General features: G+C 49.3%; 2 long non-coding RNA genes across 2 annotated transcripts in view; both read left to right on the forward strand.

The window, feature by feature from the left end:
* The window catches only part of LOC310914926, a 31,370-nt gene that overhangs the window by 13,915 nt on the left and 1,806 nt on the right, over positions 1 to 15,649 (forward strand). The window lies entirely within an intron of this gene.
* LOC310915300 lies at positions 5,144 to 7,609 on the forward strand. The gene is made up of 4 exons (XR_014591160.1): positions 5,144 to 5,380; positions 5,508 to 5,552; positions 5,971 to 6,590; positions 7,431 to 7,609. It is a non-coding gene; the product is annotated as an uncharacterized lncRNA (long non-coding RNA).

Consider the following 15,649-nt stretch of genomic DNA (forward strand, 5'->3'; position numbering starts at 1 on the left):
GACAGAAGTGGAATAGAAGAGCTGGCAGTGAAATAAAGCTTGTGGGACTGAAGCTGAAATCACTGGGCACTGCAGTGCTGCAATTGCAGTCACTGTTCAAAGGGGATAGTGAATGTAGACCTGGGAAGCGACTGTGAAATGGGACATGTGCCCAGGGGTTGGTAATGGAATAAAGATTAATGGGATGGAGGTGGAATACCATTTCTAGAGCTAAAGCTGAAACCGCACAACTAGAGACAAAAAAAGGACCCTGTTGTCTCAACCTGCAGCAGCTACACCTGGCAGAGACAGGCAGAAAAACGCACGCAGAGCTGGAAGAACTGTGCTGGACTTGAATGAAAGCTTGCGGGTCGAGAGCTGAAATCACTGGGGCTGGGAAGGGGACTCTGCAGGGCTCCAGCTGAAATCGCTGCAGCGGTGGCATAGAGACTGCCAAGGCCATAGACACTCCAGGGCTGACATAGAGCCTGTATCATTGCTGTGCTGAAATCATTGTAGGCCTGTGATATTGATGTTGGGGCTGGGTCTTGAGGCTGAAATTGGGAGGAGAGGGGTGTACAGATAAAAAGGGATTGCTCTAAGATGGCTCCTTAGAAGCTGGCGCTGCTGGGATATTGCCTGGCTCTGGGTGTGGCACTAAAGGGCTGGGGCTGAAATCACAGTGGGGCTGGGATATTGACTGCAGGGTGAGCATAGACACTGTAGGGCTCAGAGCTGAATTGTTACCGGGCTGGTGCCAAGATGAAGATCCTGCCTATTTAAAGCAGGACAAGATTCAGGCTGTGGAGGTGGAGAAACACACACGTAGGGCTGGATGAAGAAGAACCCAGCTGGCCGTGAAATAAAGCTTGTGGGTTAAGAGCTATAACCACTGGGGCTGGGAAGGGCTTTCTAGAACTCCACTTGAAATCACCAGAGGGTGGGATAGACATTGTTAATGGCATAGGAACTATAGGACGGGTGTAAAGACTGTAGGATTTGTGCGCTGAAATCTCTGTAGGCCTGTGATATTGATGTTTGCACTGCCTATTGTGACTGAAAATGGAACAGGATCACTAGACCTGAAAAGGGGAATGGAAGATTGCACCAGAAATCCCAGGTTTGCACAGATATTGTCTGGGCCTGTGATAGCCACTGTAGGGCTGCTGCTGAAATCACTGTGGGGCTGCAATTGTGAGTGGTAATGGAAAGAAACCGCAGAGCTGAGAAAGGAACTGAGAGGTGCATGGTGAAATGATGAAAGGGCTGGCATAGCGACTGTGGGGCAGGGATGGGGACTCTAGGGCTGCAGCTGAAAAGGACGGTGCGGCTGGGATATTGACTCTGGAGTGGACTTAGTGATGATATTCAAATCAGCTGAATTGTTGCAGAGCTGGAGCCGAGACAAAGATCTCTAGCAGTGTGCTTTTTGCATGGTGGAGCTGCTATCTAGAGCCCCATAAACATCTCCTGTGGAAAAGCCACTCGCGGAGGATTCGGGCTAAGCAGTCAGACTCACATCACACATGCCGTGGCTAGGCTCAGCAAAGAGAGGCAAGAAGGGACTGTTGTTATGATAAATTCCAGCAAGGTTTGTTCCAGCACACCAGAGGGTTCAGGGACAGAAAGACCTGGCCATGTGCTGTGCACGGGCCTAAATAGGGATCAGGAACCAATGGTCTAAGGGCACGGGGGTGGTCCAAAGAGCAGGGCAGGGGTCAGTGATCTAGAGAGGGGATGGGGGTTCCAGGGACTCCACGGGAGAGTAGAAGAGTTGTTGCTCTGTGGGCAAACAGGCCTCACATGATAAATTCTTGGCTCTCTCATGCACCCTCATTACCCTTCCTGCAAAGGCTATGTGTGAGCTATGATGGCACTCAGGGGCTTAACCCCTACAGAGCTGCTGCTGCAACCCCTGCACTGACCTACATGCCCATAAATCTTACCGCAGGTGATGGGAGGGAGAGCTCACCTGTGCTTCTGCCACCAAAATACCCAAGCAGAGGCTGTGGCCACAAGAAGCAGCACCGCAATGGTGATGCTGATGGTAGGGGATGTGCTGTGCTTTGCTGGGACAGGGAGGGAAGAGGGCGACTGTGTGAGGGTGACAGCGCCCATCAGGTGCTGCCCCTCACAGGGCCAGTGGCTGTCATCTGCAGCCTGCACCCCATGTCTGAATGGAACCTACCCCACGGGATGAGAAGGCTGCGGGCGCCCAGGCTCTGGTGGCTCACACGGCTGACACAGCTGTGCCCAGCACGGGGGGCCACGGCCAGGACACTGCAGAGCTGGTGGGTGAGGTCAGCCTTGGGCAGGATGGGGCTGCTGTTAAACGCCAGGCCCGGAGGCACCTCCTGGCCGTCCTGCAGCCAGGCCACGCTGATGGGATTGGGGTGGAAGCCGCTGGCGTGGCAAACAGGCAGCAGCCGCTCTAGCCTGGGGCTGTGCGCAAAGACCGTGGCCACAGGCAGCTCTGGGGAATGAGAGCAATAGCGTGGGGCAAGTTCTGTGGGCAGGGCTGGGCCCCAGCGTGGGGGTAGCTCTTGCAGGGTCACGGTGGGCTCACCTTGTCTCTCCAAAATTGCCATCCCATACCTCTTCAGCCTGAGGAAGTTGCTCTGCATATCCACGTGGAGACAAAGTGCTCCATGAGCACTCTGACCTCTGCTTCTTGAGGCTCTTGCTGATCAGCTCTGCCACCTGTGATGGCTGCCATGACCCCCAGTGCTGTCTATCTACCTCAAAATCAGCGAGGTCTCTGCCACCCCAACTGACATTCAGCAAGCCCTGCCTTGTCGTATTGGGCTGCAGCACAGAACCTGCACAGAACTGCACCAGCAATGGCTCTGTCAAGGGAAAAGCCAGTGGAGAGGTCCCCTGAGTGTGTGGGACATGGATGGCATGAACTGGGGTCTGGCTGATGGCACATACAGGGATGGAGTGGAAAGCAGGGTGCAATGGCCAGCAGGGGGTCACGCCATGCTTCAGGAGACCCCAGACACCCTGCAAGCCTACAGAAGCCTCTTAAGAATAGAGTAGATACTGGTGTGCGGTGCTTCTTTAAAAAGAATTCTGTCCTCCAAAAGATTTGCCCCCAGTTTTCTCTTTCGTGATTCTGGCTGTGTCAATCCTGCAGTTCCAGGAAATTTGGTGGCAGCTTTCTGACACGCAGAGGGGTTCCTTGTGCCACATGGCAGGAGCTCTGAGGGGCATTTTTGGTCTGCTGCCCTGCCCAACCCTGCTAGTCATATGCCCCAGCAGCTGCAGGGTTTCAGGAGCTCTTGCACCCGATGAGACATCAGATGCCATCCTGCTGAGGAGGAGGGCTCTGGCAGGGCTCTTTCCTCTACTCACACTGCTCTTCTGTCTGCTGAACTGTGGCGTGCACAAATTGGATGATATTGCACAAACCGATTTTGTACTGGGACGTGATCTTTTCCCCATCACCTTCAGCTGCAGCCTGGCTGGCCCGGGGCCAGTGGAAGCAGATGCTCCAGTGGGCAGGATGCACTGGTAAGATGCATATGTCCCCTACGAGTGCCACGCATGACACCTCAGCAGACCCGATGTTGGCAAAGAGGCCACTCAGGAGCTACTGGATAACCTGCAACTCTGCTAGGAGGGAGGATGGAGACAGGAAAGGGTGCAGGAAGGAGATGACTGGAGGTGCTAAAGGGGAAATGGCAAATGGAGGTGCTGGCAGGGGAACATGGGATTCAGATCAGATAGTAAGAAATTAATTTTCTGTGTGAGGGATAGATAAACACTGCCATATGTTACCCAAACGTATGGTGGAGCCCCATCCCTGGAAATGTTCAAGGCCAGGTTTTTTGGAGCTCTCAGCAGGGAAGGTGTCCCTGCCCATGGCAGAGGGCTTGGACTGAATGGCCTTTAAAGGTCCTTTTCACCCCAAAATCATTCTGTGCTTCTATGATTCTATGCTCTTCACCCTCCTCAGAGTTGCTTTCTTGTTTGACTTCACGCTCTTTTTGATTCTCTGTTTTACTTTCAACAATGGTTGTCTGCTGCAGATTTTAGCCATTTTATCCCCTCCCTCCCAGCTGGAGCTGCTGTCTGACTGCGAGAACAGCACCCTTGCTGCTTATTTGGGGTGATGGTTCCCCCCAGGAGAAGCACCTGTGCCAGGACCTGTGTCTGCCAAAGACCTGGACATGGTACGCAGGATAGAGGATGCTTGATAGGAAAGAGCATTTTTGTCCAGGCTTGGGGCTCCCTGATAGGGCCAGAACACCAGCCCAGCCCAGAGATCAATCCTGCCTTTCTGTGGCTGATGCTGCCTGCCCTGGAAGCATAAAGTCTCACGGGCTTGTGGTAAAAATCTCTGTGTGACAGCAGTGCCTGAAACACCGTTTAGCAGATGCAGCTCCCTAATAAATTAGGGGCTGCTCTAAGGGGCCCTCAGCACCCTGTGGATCTCAGATTTGCCTGGCACCCATGGGCTCCCTGCAGGGGGAGGACATCTTGCAGGCAAACTCAAGCCTCAAGGCCTCTTTTGGCACCACTCTTGTTTCTTCTACCCGTGTGCCCAAGGCTCTGTGTTGGAGCTGGTGGGACAGAAGTCCTGAGCTGGAGGCAGGAAGAGAGAGGGTGGGCAGGGACAAAGCATGCTTGGCTGGTGCATGGTGGGAGGTCACCCTCTGATGCTGGGAATTATCTGCTCCCCCATACGGCCCAGTGGCCTGGCCGTGCCTCCCCTGAGTGAACTTGTGGGGTCCTGTGACGGGGCGGGGGATGAGAACGGTTGAGGTGAGCCAGGGCTCCCACTTACCCTCTGGGTCTGCCCACATCCCAGGGAGGAGGATCGGGAGAAAGAGGAGGAGGAGGAGGAGATGGGGCTGCACGGTGCACGCGGCAAGGCTGAAGCAGCAGCAGCAGCAGCGGCTGCGGGATCTCAAGCTTCAGGCCAGCGCAGCAGTCACTGCGGCGGCTCTCCACCAATTGGAGAATCGGTGTATGAGGGAGGGGCCCAGAGCTCCCAAGCTGAAGGCTGGAGATGTGTGGGAGGGACAAAAGCGCCTCGCTCCTCACGGCCGGCCGCCGCCCGTCCCCGGTGCCCCCGGCTGAGGCGGAGAGCCCGGGCCCGCTGGAGCCCGGCCGGGCGGTGCCGCGGACACCGGCCCGTCGTGCGGCCCGCCGGAGGCGAGATGCCGCCGCCCTCCCGGGGTCGCGCCCGCCCGAGAGGCCTCCGGACGGCTCCGGCGCCCGCCGGCCCCGCTCCGCTCCGCGCCCGCCGCTCCCGCCGCACACACCGAGCCCTCGCCTGCGGCCGGGGCTGCGGAGCGAGCGGAGCCGAGCGCCGCTTGGCCGAGCGCGGCCGAACCGCGCCGGGTGGAGCCGAACCGAGGCGAGCCCGGCCCGAGCCCGCCGAGCCCGGCTGCAGGTAGGGAGGGGACCGTGGGCCGGGGCGCGCAGCCCCTCTCCTCTGAGGGGGAGCGGGGCAGGAAGGGCCGGGGGGGCTGCCGGGCTCGGCCGGGGCCGGGCCGCTGAGGTCTTTCCTTTTCCCGCAGCGTTCGTATCCAGGGACGGACGGAGCCTCCCTCGCCACCCACTCGGTGAGGTGAAGTCCAGTTCCTAGAAGCAGCTGCATGATGGTGCCCCTCAGCATCGGTAAAGACACGAGGCAGAGAATAATTCAGCAGCTGTGGAACCATTTTGGATTGATTTTCACTCTCTTTTTCTTTAAATGAAAAGCAGAATGAGCTTTGGGAGTCAGGAAGTAAATTGATGCATTGATTTCATGCACAAGAGGGAAATTGGTGAATACGGGGAAATGATGTTGAAGCAATCAGATAACACAGTGGAAAACAGCTTCACCAACAGCTCTGACCTTCACTGGTGATTCTGAGCCAGCTTTCTGGGGGCATCTCAGCAGGAAGGGCTGAATCCTGTTTGAGCAAATAGGAATCCTACTGCCCTCCTGCCAGATAAAGTGATGTCAAAGGCTGGAATTCAAATTTTTTTTTTTTTAAGTGTCTTAGCAATTACAGTATCTCCAAGTCCTGGCTGCTTCTGAGGAGAATCTGCCAAGGCAGGGAAAGGTACTTGGGAATTCTGAATATTTATTTGTGCATGCTCCGAAAAATGTATTAAGTCAACTCGAGTGTAATACTTGAAAACCTGTGAATATTGCCAATGTGATAATTTAATGGTGTGGTTGTATTTTTATTTTAAAGAAAATGTTGTTTTTCTGTAATTTTTAGGGGATTATTATGAATTTTCTCTAGGCAGGTAGTACCACCTTGCTGTGCCTTGGTAAGAAACCCCTGGGTCCTTCAGCCAGTTCTGCTTTCATGGGCCTACTGTGTTAGAAAAACAATTTGTTTCTTTTCAATATTTGTCAGACCACCCACCCAAAACTTTTGCTTCCTTCTCCTGCTGTTATATATCTAGGTGTGACTTGTTTGAATCTCTTACAAACAACTTTTCTGGTTTAGCTTTCCTTTCTGCAGGATTTCTGTGGAGGAGAAAAGCCTCAGATGGGGAATGCTTGAAGATCTACCAGAAACATTTCAACACTGGGCAGAAGTTCTCAGAGAGAAGCTACTGTCGTCAAAGGCAGGCAGATGATTGCTGTAACTTCTGTCCGAGAGGTAAATTCATTCGGGTAAGGCTTTTCATTTCTTGTGTAGGTAATTTTTCAGTACGTAGCTGAAAAGACCAAGAAGTGTGCTGTTGTCTTAATCCATATCATAATCCATCAACAAAATACTAAAATATCTGCATCAGGCAGGAGACAACTGCTTGGAAGAAGTTCGAAGTGAAACCGGACCTTTGCAAATATTTGTTCTTGTCCAATATACACTCCAGAAAGTGGATACATTCAAATCTTATTTTAGCGACAGGAGGGTCTTGTAATTTGCTGTATTCACAGGAGACATCAAAGCAATTACCAAATAGATTTTCTATACCTTTTGGTATTTGATAAAGGTCTGCGTTATATATGCAAGAATATAATTTTTAATGCCATTATGTATCACAATTCTTTTATTTTGAGGTGTAATTGATTAAAATTGTGATTTCTCAGGGGTTTTACAGTCAGGAGCTGTAATTTAACCAAAAGTGTGGTAAATTACAGATAGACCCCAAACTGCACGTTATCGGCTTATGATTAGTTTCCTTTGAATAGCAGATTATGAGACATATTGGTTTGTTATATATTGCCATTCAAAATATCCTAAATAACATAGGAATGTGATTACGGCCCCTCCATGCTTGTGCAACTGTGGACATCATCAGACCTAAAATAAACGCAAAATTTCTGCTCCTATTCATTTATGTATTAAAAGCTGTGAAGTACTTGTGTCCCCTCTGGAATAAATCCCTGTGTCTCCTCGGAGCTGCTGCTTTGCAGTAGAGCTTGGACACATTTTGTTTCTTAATAACTAGAGATCCACCAGTGAATGATTCCCATAGGTCCTCCTATTTTGTAGGAGCTGCACGGCGAGGTCAGCATTCTGAGGGAGGCAAAGCAGCTAAAGGCAAGGAACGTGGAGCATCCGGGGGCTTCTCCCACCCGAGTTTCTCCTGGAGCGTGCTGCATGTCACGCAGGATGTTTAACCCGGCTTTGGGGCGTTCTCCTGCGGTCCCGGCTCTAACTGCTGCCCCTGAGCCGAGGCCTTGCTGTGTCCCAGCACTAAACCCAGCAGGTGGGTCCTGCTTTTCCAGCCCTTTAATTCCACGGGCAATCCCAGATTCCCGGAGCTCCCCTGGGCCCAGCCTGGACTCGCTCCCTGGGAGCTGCACTTCAGTCTGCCTGAACCAAGGACCTCCTGTTTGAAACTTTATTCCTGCTGTTTTTCCTCTTGCAGGTAGTTGGCAAAAAAGGAGAGAGCCAGTAGGAAGTGAAGCCACAGGAAGGCCTTATCCCAGTGCAGGGTTCCCACTTTTCTCTCTGACTCCTGGAGAAATGCCTGAGCATGACCAGAGACTGTCCATTTGATTTCCAGCCCTTTCCAATAAATCGTTGCTTTCAGCTGGTTTGTGTTCCTGGTGTCATCCTCCTCCTCCTCCTCCTCCATGCATTTGTCAATGGAATTGCTGTCTTTTGCTGAGTTGCATTTTGTTTTTCCAGAAATTGTGGCTCTTTTGTTCCGCTGAAACTTCGCAACTCTGCTGAGAGTTTCAGCTGTCAAATCCAAGTAAAATTGGAGTTCCTTTGGATTGTTACTCCCATAAATGAGAGATCCTTTTTCGAATAGGAGTAAACAGGCATGTTTAACTCCCTCTTCCCTTGAAAATCAGAGCAGAGGAAGCAGATTTGAAATCCTCATTCCATGGGCTTCCACCGACTTCCTGACCGTTCCAAAAGTTTTCAGCGTTAGAAATTTCCGGGCTTGTTTTGCAGGCAAGCTGGGAGTTAGATATTATTCCTTCCTTTTATTTGATGTTTAGCCTCTCTCTGATTTTAGTAAGGCAGCATTTATTTTTTCCTATTTTCCATCCAAGTTGGAATTTTGCTACTTCTTAGGGGACATTTCCAAGGAAATTTACCCAATTAATGTTGGTAAATCCGGAATTGTTCAGCGCCGTATCCGCAGAATTCTGGGAATTCCCAGGAAAACTCGTTAAGTGTTTAATTGCCGTGATTCGTCTCTTTGTGAAGTTCAATTAGGTGCGTTTTTTATTATATAAGTTCCATTAAAACTTAAATCCTGGCCTAGTTGCTGTTCCTTGGACACAAGGGGGTGGTTCTTTCCTGCCTTGGCACATGTGGATGTTCATCCAAAGTGAACTTCCCGATAAAACAGAATTTGTTTCCAAGCAAAACTGGGATTTGTCTAGAAAACCTTATTTTCTGGGAGGCACTGGGTTTGTTTTCCCTATCCCTGCATAATCCAGGATGCTCCCAGAGCTGTGGTAGTCAGTGGCATAAAGGGGAAAGCTGTGTTTATTTAGTTTCATATTTTATTTTAATTATTATTTTCCTTTTTACTTTTTGATTTTTGTATTTTTTATGTTAAATATTGTATTGTGGTTAATGTTTTCATGGGGTTTTTTTTTGTTTTGTATTTTTAAAATGATTTGGGTTTATTTCTTTTATTTTTATATTTTTGTTCTGTTATTTACTTTTTAGTTTTTATTTTTCTTTATTACTATTTAAAATCCTAATTACTCAATTTTTTCATTTTTCAATTTATGGATATTTTAGATTTTACTTTCATGATATTTTTTATTTTAAACAATTTATTATATTTTTAATTTATTTTAAATTTTATTTCTTTTTTAGTCTTTTGAGGTTTTTTTTTCAACTTTTATTTTATTTGTTTTATATTAATTTTTTTTTCATGTTTTCTTTATTCCGTTTTTTTTTATCCTACTCTTTTTTTCCCCTGAGCACGTGGAAAATTGGCTGTGGGCAAGGAAGGAGTTGAGAAATGACCTCCCTCTCCGCTGGACGTCTGGATATAATCAAGAGCGCAGTTAGCAAAACTCCTCTGTATTTTCTGCTGAATTAAAAAACCTGAACGGAGAAGGCTGTGAACACCGTGGTGCCTTTCTTTTCCTTTCAAACCCTAAACAGGTCTCCTTCTCCCCGTGCACAGTATTGCCAGCAGTGAGTCAATGCCGAGGTGTATTTCAGAGGCAGCGATAAAACTGTGCGGACATTTTATTTTGTAACTCTCCGAACCCCCTTGTTTATTAGCCAAGAAATCCAAAATTCAGAAAAAAAAAAACCAAAAAAAACAAAAAAAAAACCCCCCCACAAACAACCCCCCCCTCCCCCAAAGCACGCAGAAAGAGAAAATGTGCCCATAATATTTTAATAAAGATTAAATATTTACCCCTTAGAAAACCACGGTCATTCAATTCTAATTAACTGTGGTTCTGATCTGTTAGGTTAATGAATACATAAGTTTAAAATATCAAGAAGAAAACACACACAAAAAAATATATATATATATATATATAAGCAAGAAAAAGAGAACTATAAAATATGAAAAGTAATATCAATAAATCCACTCTATATTTTTACATGTTCCCTATATTATAATATGTAAAATATACCTACTATAATGTACATATCATAGATAAATTGTAATGATTAATAGAAATATCAAAATAAGAAATAGAAGAAATATTTAAATATAGCCTAAAATGAAGGCTTTTTTGGTTTTGGCTTGGTTGATGGCGGGGTTCTCGTAGTTGTTGTGGTTGGGGGTCTTTTGGGGCCTTTATTTTCGGGGATGTTTGGAAGGGGAATTTTGGCCACGTTCTTTTCTGTCTCCGCTCCCTACGGCGGCGCTGCCACCGTGTGGACACAGAGCGGTACTGCAGCTCTCCACACCCGAGGCGTATAGCAGCCCCGGGCTATGATCTGTAAGGCAATGCTGCCATCCTGTGGATAAAAAGCGATACTGCAACGCTCCGCCGTGCCCGTCCCCGCGGGCCCGCAGCAGCCCCGAGCTGTGAGCTCACGGGCAGTGCTGCCGCCCGAGCGCCGAACGTTCACGGCCAAAAAGGTGGGAAAAAATGCGAGGACCCCGGGCGCGTGGCAGCCGGCTCCCTGCGCGCGACCTGGACCACGGAGACGCCCGGGAGCGATTTTTCCGCGGCGTACGCAGGTGCGCGGGCACGGGATGGGGGCTGAGCGGCGCCACGGCAGTGTTCGGGCAGGCGATGTGGTCAGGGGCCTGTGCGAGCAGCCGAGGGGGACATTTGGGGGGGGTGCCACAACCAAGATGGCGGCGCGGCTCGGGGCGCTTGACCTTCTAAAGATAACGGCGAAAAGGGCGGGAAAATGAGAGGCCCCTATGTGTGTCTAGTTGACTGCCTGCACAAAACCCCGACCACGGCGCCGCCCGGGGGAAATTTTCTGTGCTTTCTTCAGATGTAGGGACACGGGCTGTGGATTCAGCCGCGCAGCAGCCGGGTTAAGGTTAGTGGATTTAGTCAGGCGTCTATGTTAAACACCGACGGGGGCCTTAAGGGGGTGCCACAACCAAGATGGCGTCTCGACCAGAATTGGCTTCAGCCACAACTAAGATGGCGGCAGGGAGGGGCGAAAGTGACGTAATGCTTCTCGCAACCGAAAAGAGCCGGGGGGGTGACGAGAACGACCGAGTGTTGCCGAACAGCCGAGAAGAGCCGACGGCTGAGGGAAAGCGCCGAGTTTCCCCGAAGAGCCGAAGCCAGCCGAGTTGCCCCGAACGTCGCTCCCCAGGACCCTGATTTTGGAATGCTTTATGGAATTAGCCGAGCAGCTTTTACTTCTGAGGTTCCCATAGAGAGGAAATGAGCTGTTCCATAGATTTATTTTTCGCAATGCGTTTTGAAATTATACCAGAATCTCCGCTCTCCCGTCAGACCCCGTGTCCCCGAGTTTTGAGGTTTCTCGTAAAGATTTTTCTGCCTATGCTGGAAACAGATTCCCTGGCACCACGGGGAGCGGCAGGATTTGGGGGGGTCCCGGGGCCGGCACGGGGGTTCCCCGCGGCCCGGCCCGGCCCTGCCGGCACCAGGGAAATCGCCGTCGCCGTCCTCTCGTGCCCGGAGCCCCGGCAGGACGCCGGCGCAGCGCCGGCTGCGGGCGGAGCAGGAGCGGCTCCTGCCGCCCGCAGCGCTCCCGGTCCCGATCGCGACCGCAACGCCGCCCTGCCCTCAGCCCGGGCCCCGAACCCCCCGGCCCCGATCCGCCGGCCCTGGCGGGAGCGGGGCCGTGAGGGGACAGCAGGGGGGGGCTCGCGGAGCCGAGCTGGGATTGGCGGGGCCGGCGCTGCCTCCGCTTGTGATTGGTTGGGCTCACCTGGCCGGCGCTTCCTCAACAGGGATTGGCGGGGCCGGCGCTGCGTCCGCTTGTGATTGGCTGAGCTGGCCGGCCCTGGGGCATAAATAGCAGCCTGAGGAGACGGGGAGCGGCGTTTGGAGCTGCGCGGTCGGTCGGCCGGGAGGGAGGGCGGGAGGAGCGCCGCTGCGCCGGGACGGGATGTCCGCAGCTGCCGGCCCGGGGAGCGAGGGTGAGCACGGACGCGACTCCCGCGTCCGCCTGCGCCAGTGTCTGGGGGCCGGCGGTGTCCTGGGGCAGTGGCGCCAGCCGTACCCAGGGCGGCCGGAGGCCTGGTGCGGGGCCTGGTGCGGTGCAGGAGGACCGGCTGTAGCTAGCAGGGGCCAGCGAGAAGCGCTTCTGTAGTTTCTGGATTTAAAGCAGCGTTTAAAGGATCAGAAATAAAACCGCGTTTTTTGCATTTTTTGTTATTTTTTGCTTTTATTAGAAGTAACTATGTTTTTCATATTTATTGCATCTTTTCACAATTTTGCTTGTTTCAATGCACTATTTTTGGTTCAATTTTTTTTTCCCTGTTTTTTTCCCCATGGCAGTAAAATTCTCTAAAGCACTAAACTGGCTGCATAATGGCATTTTATCGGACAAAGTAATGCTGCTTCTCCCAGCCAGCACTGCACTGTTCTTGGTGCAATTTTTCACTGTTTCCTGTAGCCCCAGAATCCGTGGCTGTCCCTCAGGGTTCTGAAGGAGTGCTGTATTTGGATTTTTCGCTTCAGGATCTAAACTGTGGCATCTGGGCTGTATTCTAGGAACCCTGGAAAAGCAAGTTCTTATTCGTGAGGACCCATTAACTCTTGACAGTCGAGCTGTCTTGCAAGAGGTGCTGCAAAGGGTGAGATATCTTTTTTTTGTAATCATCTCTGTGAAACCTTAATATGCTTAAACAGTTTCTGCGGAACAGATGATTTCACCCAGAGCATTTCAGAACATTGTAACACATACTGGACTGCTTCATGTAATCGGTATCTTTATTTTTCCCAATGCGTTTTGAAATGATACCAGGATCTCTCCTCTCCCCTCGGACCCGGCTCGGCTGAGCTGTGAGGGGCGGGGCCGGCCCAGGGAGAAGGGCGGGGCCGCGGGCGATGGTCCCGCCCCCATCTCGGGCAGGGCGGGCGCTGGGCGGGCTCGGGGCGGGGGCGGGGTCGGGCAGGGCCGGGGTTCTCGGTGTTTGGGTTTTGTCTGGGCTTGTCAGCCAAGTCATAAACAAGCCAACTCGGCTCCTGAACTCTCCAATGAATGTTTAAAATGCTTCCACAGAAGGACAAGTTAAGAGTGATTCCAAAGGAATGTTTGTAAATGAAGGGTAACGATTTCTGGGGAATTTCCTTGGGAATTATGAACCTCATGCATACGGACTTTCGGGGGTGGAATCCCCGTTCCAGCCTCGGGCACCTGCAGGAGAAGAGGGGTCCTTATCCACAGCAAGGGAAGCCCGGTGCCCCATCGTGTCAGGTGCAGACAATGAACCGTCCCGGGAATGAACAGCAAGTCCCCTCTGCCCTCAGCCTCGGAGTGGCAGCAGCTGCAGGTGAGAGATGCCACAGGATGGGGAGGGGAGAGAGCAGCCCCGGGTGTGAGCTGGGAACAGTGAGGGGGGACAGAGCAGGCACAGGTGGGGCTGTGATGGATAATGATGGGGCGGTTCCAGCCGGGGGCTGTTTAAAAGGGGAGCCTCAGCTCAGTTGAGTATGGAGCTGTGAGGAGTGAGGAATTTATCCTGAGGTTCTGGGTGTGATTCATGGGGAGACTACAAGAGCATTTGGATTTGGAGCATTTCCTCCGGAAGCGCCGAGGGACAAACCTTTGTGCCAAACAGGTAAATAACCCAGTGCGGGTTTATTGGGGGGACTTTTTTCCTTTTCAACTTCGTCTCACCAATTCCTCCCCGGTGCTCCCAGAAGAAAAAGGAGTTATGGAGACAAAAGGAGTTCAAATTGATGGAAGAAACTCCTTTTTTCTGTTGTTATCCGTGTTTAAAGTGGCGAGATTTTCTTTTCAGCTGACATTTTAATTAATAGTGGCCCTTCTATGTGGCTTCTTTTCAATATGAGGTTCTTAGGTGGTGTGTCGTGTTTTGTCTGTCTTTTTTGGTATTATTTATTGTGAGTAATTTGGGTTTTGAGTGAAGGTAACCTCATGTGTGAGTTTGTTTGTATTTGAGGTAGAACTAATTTAAGTAGCTTTTTTAAAGAGACTTCTGAAATGTGTTATTGGGGTTTTGTGTGTTGTATGGAGGGATTCAGGTTGGGTAGAGCTGGTTTTTTTTCTGTTTGGTGGTTTTTAATGATTTATTGTGTAGCTTTATTCTCTTTGTAGGTGGTGTGATGACGGATATGTGGTGTATTTATTTCATGTTTGGTTTCATAGCTCACATGGTCAGAGTATTTTTGAACTGAGTTTTGTTACTGAGTTGTTTTTGGGGGATATTGTGTTTTTCAAGAGTTTGTTTTCTAAGGTTTACAGTGGTGTAATTGGCTGTGGTGTGAGGTATAGGGGAGGTTTTTATTTATTTAGCGGTGGCTTTAATCATGGCAATGGTGTTGTGTTTGTTTTAGTGGGTTTGAGTCAGTGTGATGTAGTTAATTTTTTAGGGTTTCTTAATATTTATAATTAGATTATTGTTTTATGGGATTTGTTTATTTAGCATGCTTGACTACAGTGTATGTTTTATAGTTTTGGATAATTTAGGGGATATTGTTTGTAGCCAAATGGATCTTTTGGTTTTGTGTGTATTTATAGGTGGTCTGTTTGTTTTGGTGGTTCTGAGGTATTATGGGTTCATTGAGTTAGGAATAATTGGTTTTGGTACTGTTAATTGAAGTATATTTGTGCTGTTTTTATTCTTGTGGATTGATTTGTTTGTTGTTGTGGTTTAGGGTAAACCTGAGAGGAAACTTTTGAATAGGGTTTTTTTTAGAGAGTAAACCAAAATGGTCTCTCTTTTAAATTGGTTTGTGAAAGAATTTCTTTAGGAAGAAATGGAAAAAACTATTTATTTAACAAACAAAGTGGTCATAAGCATAAAGAATAAATAACAAAAAATAATAAAACACTTTGTTTTCCTGAAGGGAGATGGTAAATTCAGCAAGTCCTTGCTGTGGCTGTAGCTCATCTCCTTTGGTCTCTTATCCGCTGTTCTGGTGTTGATAAAATGCTGAGGTCCAGGCCCCGTGGCTGCAGGTGCACCTCTCGGTGCTTCTCTGGGTTTTTCAGTCTGCAGCAGGTTTAATGAACCCAAAGAAAAAGGGGAAATATTCAGTGCAGGGAACTTCTCTGCCCTAAAACTAACTAAGAGCAAAGGAGATCTGTGTGCTGCAGTCTGTCTGTGCTTGGGCTGAACACACTGGACAGGGAATGCACAGGAGTGAACACTGTTTTCTTAAAACAGGCTGCATGCTTTTTCTTTCCTTGCTTTGCTCTCAAAATCAGTCTGAAAGGTACTGAAGGCGTTTTTGAAGTAGTTATTTTGAATTTTTGAGGGTTTTTGGTGTTTAAATTATTTATTTTGGAGGAAGTTTGTTTGAAGTTTTTGCTTAGTTATAATGAAATTATTTTATTTTTAATTAGAAGTTTTATTGCAGTTAAAGGTAGAGGCTTTTTTTGTTCTGTTAGTAATAGATAATAGGCTTTGATTTGGTATGTAGTGATGGGATTGGTGTATATGGTCTACATGTGTGGACTAAGGATTTAAAAGTCTGTGGTTTTGACGTACTAGGTTAATAAATTTCTATAGGTCAAGGAATATAGGTTTTCTACTTTTTATGTGGTTAGAGGCAGGTATTTCAGTTGGGGGTGTTCTGGGTGTATATTTCAGAGGTTTTTTGAGGAGAATGGAGATGGGGTTATTTTTATTATATTTGGAA

This window comes from Zosterops lateralis (genome assembly GCF_965231275.1).
Source record: "Zosterops lateralis genome assembly, chromosome: 14".
NCBI classification, from domain to species: domain Eukaryota; kingdom Metazoa; phylum Chordata; class Aves; order Passeriformes; family Zosteropidae; genus Zosterops; species Zosterops lateralis.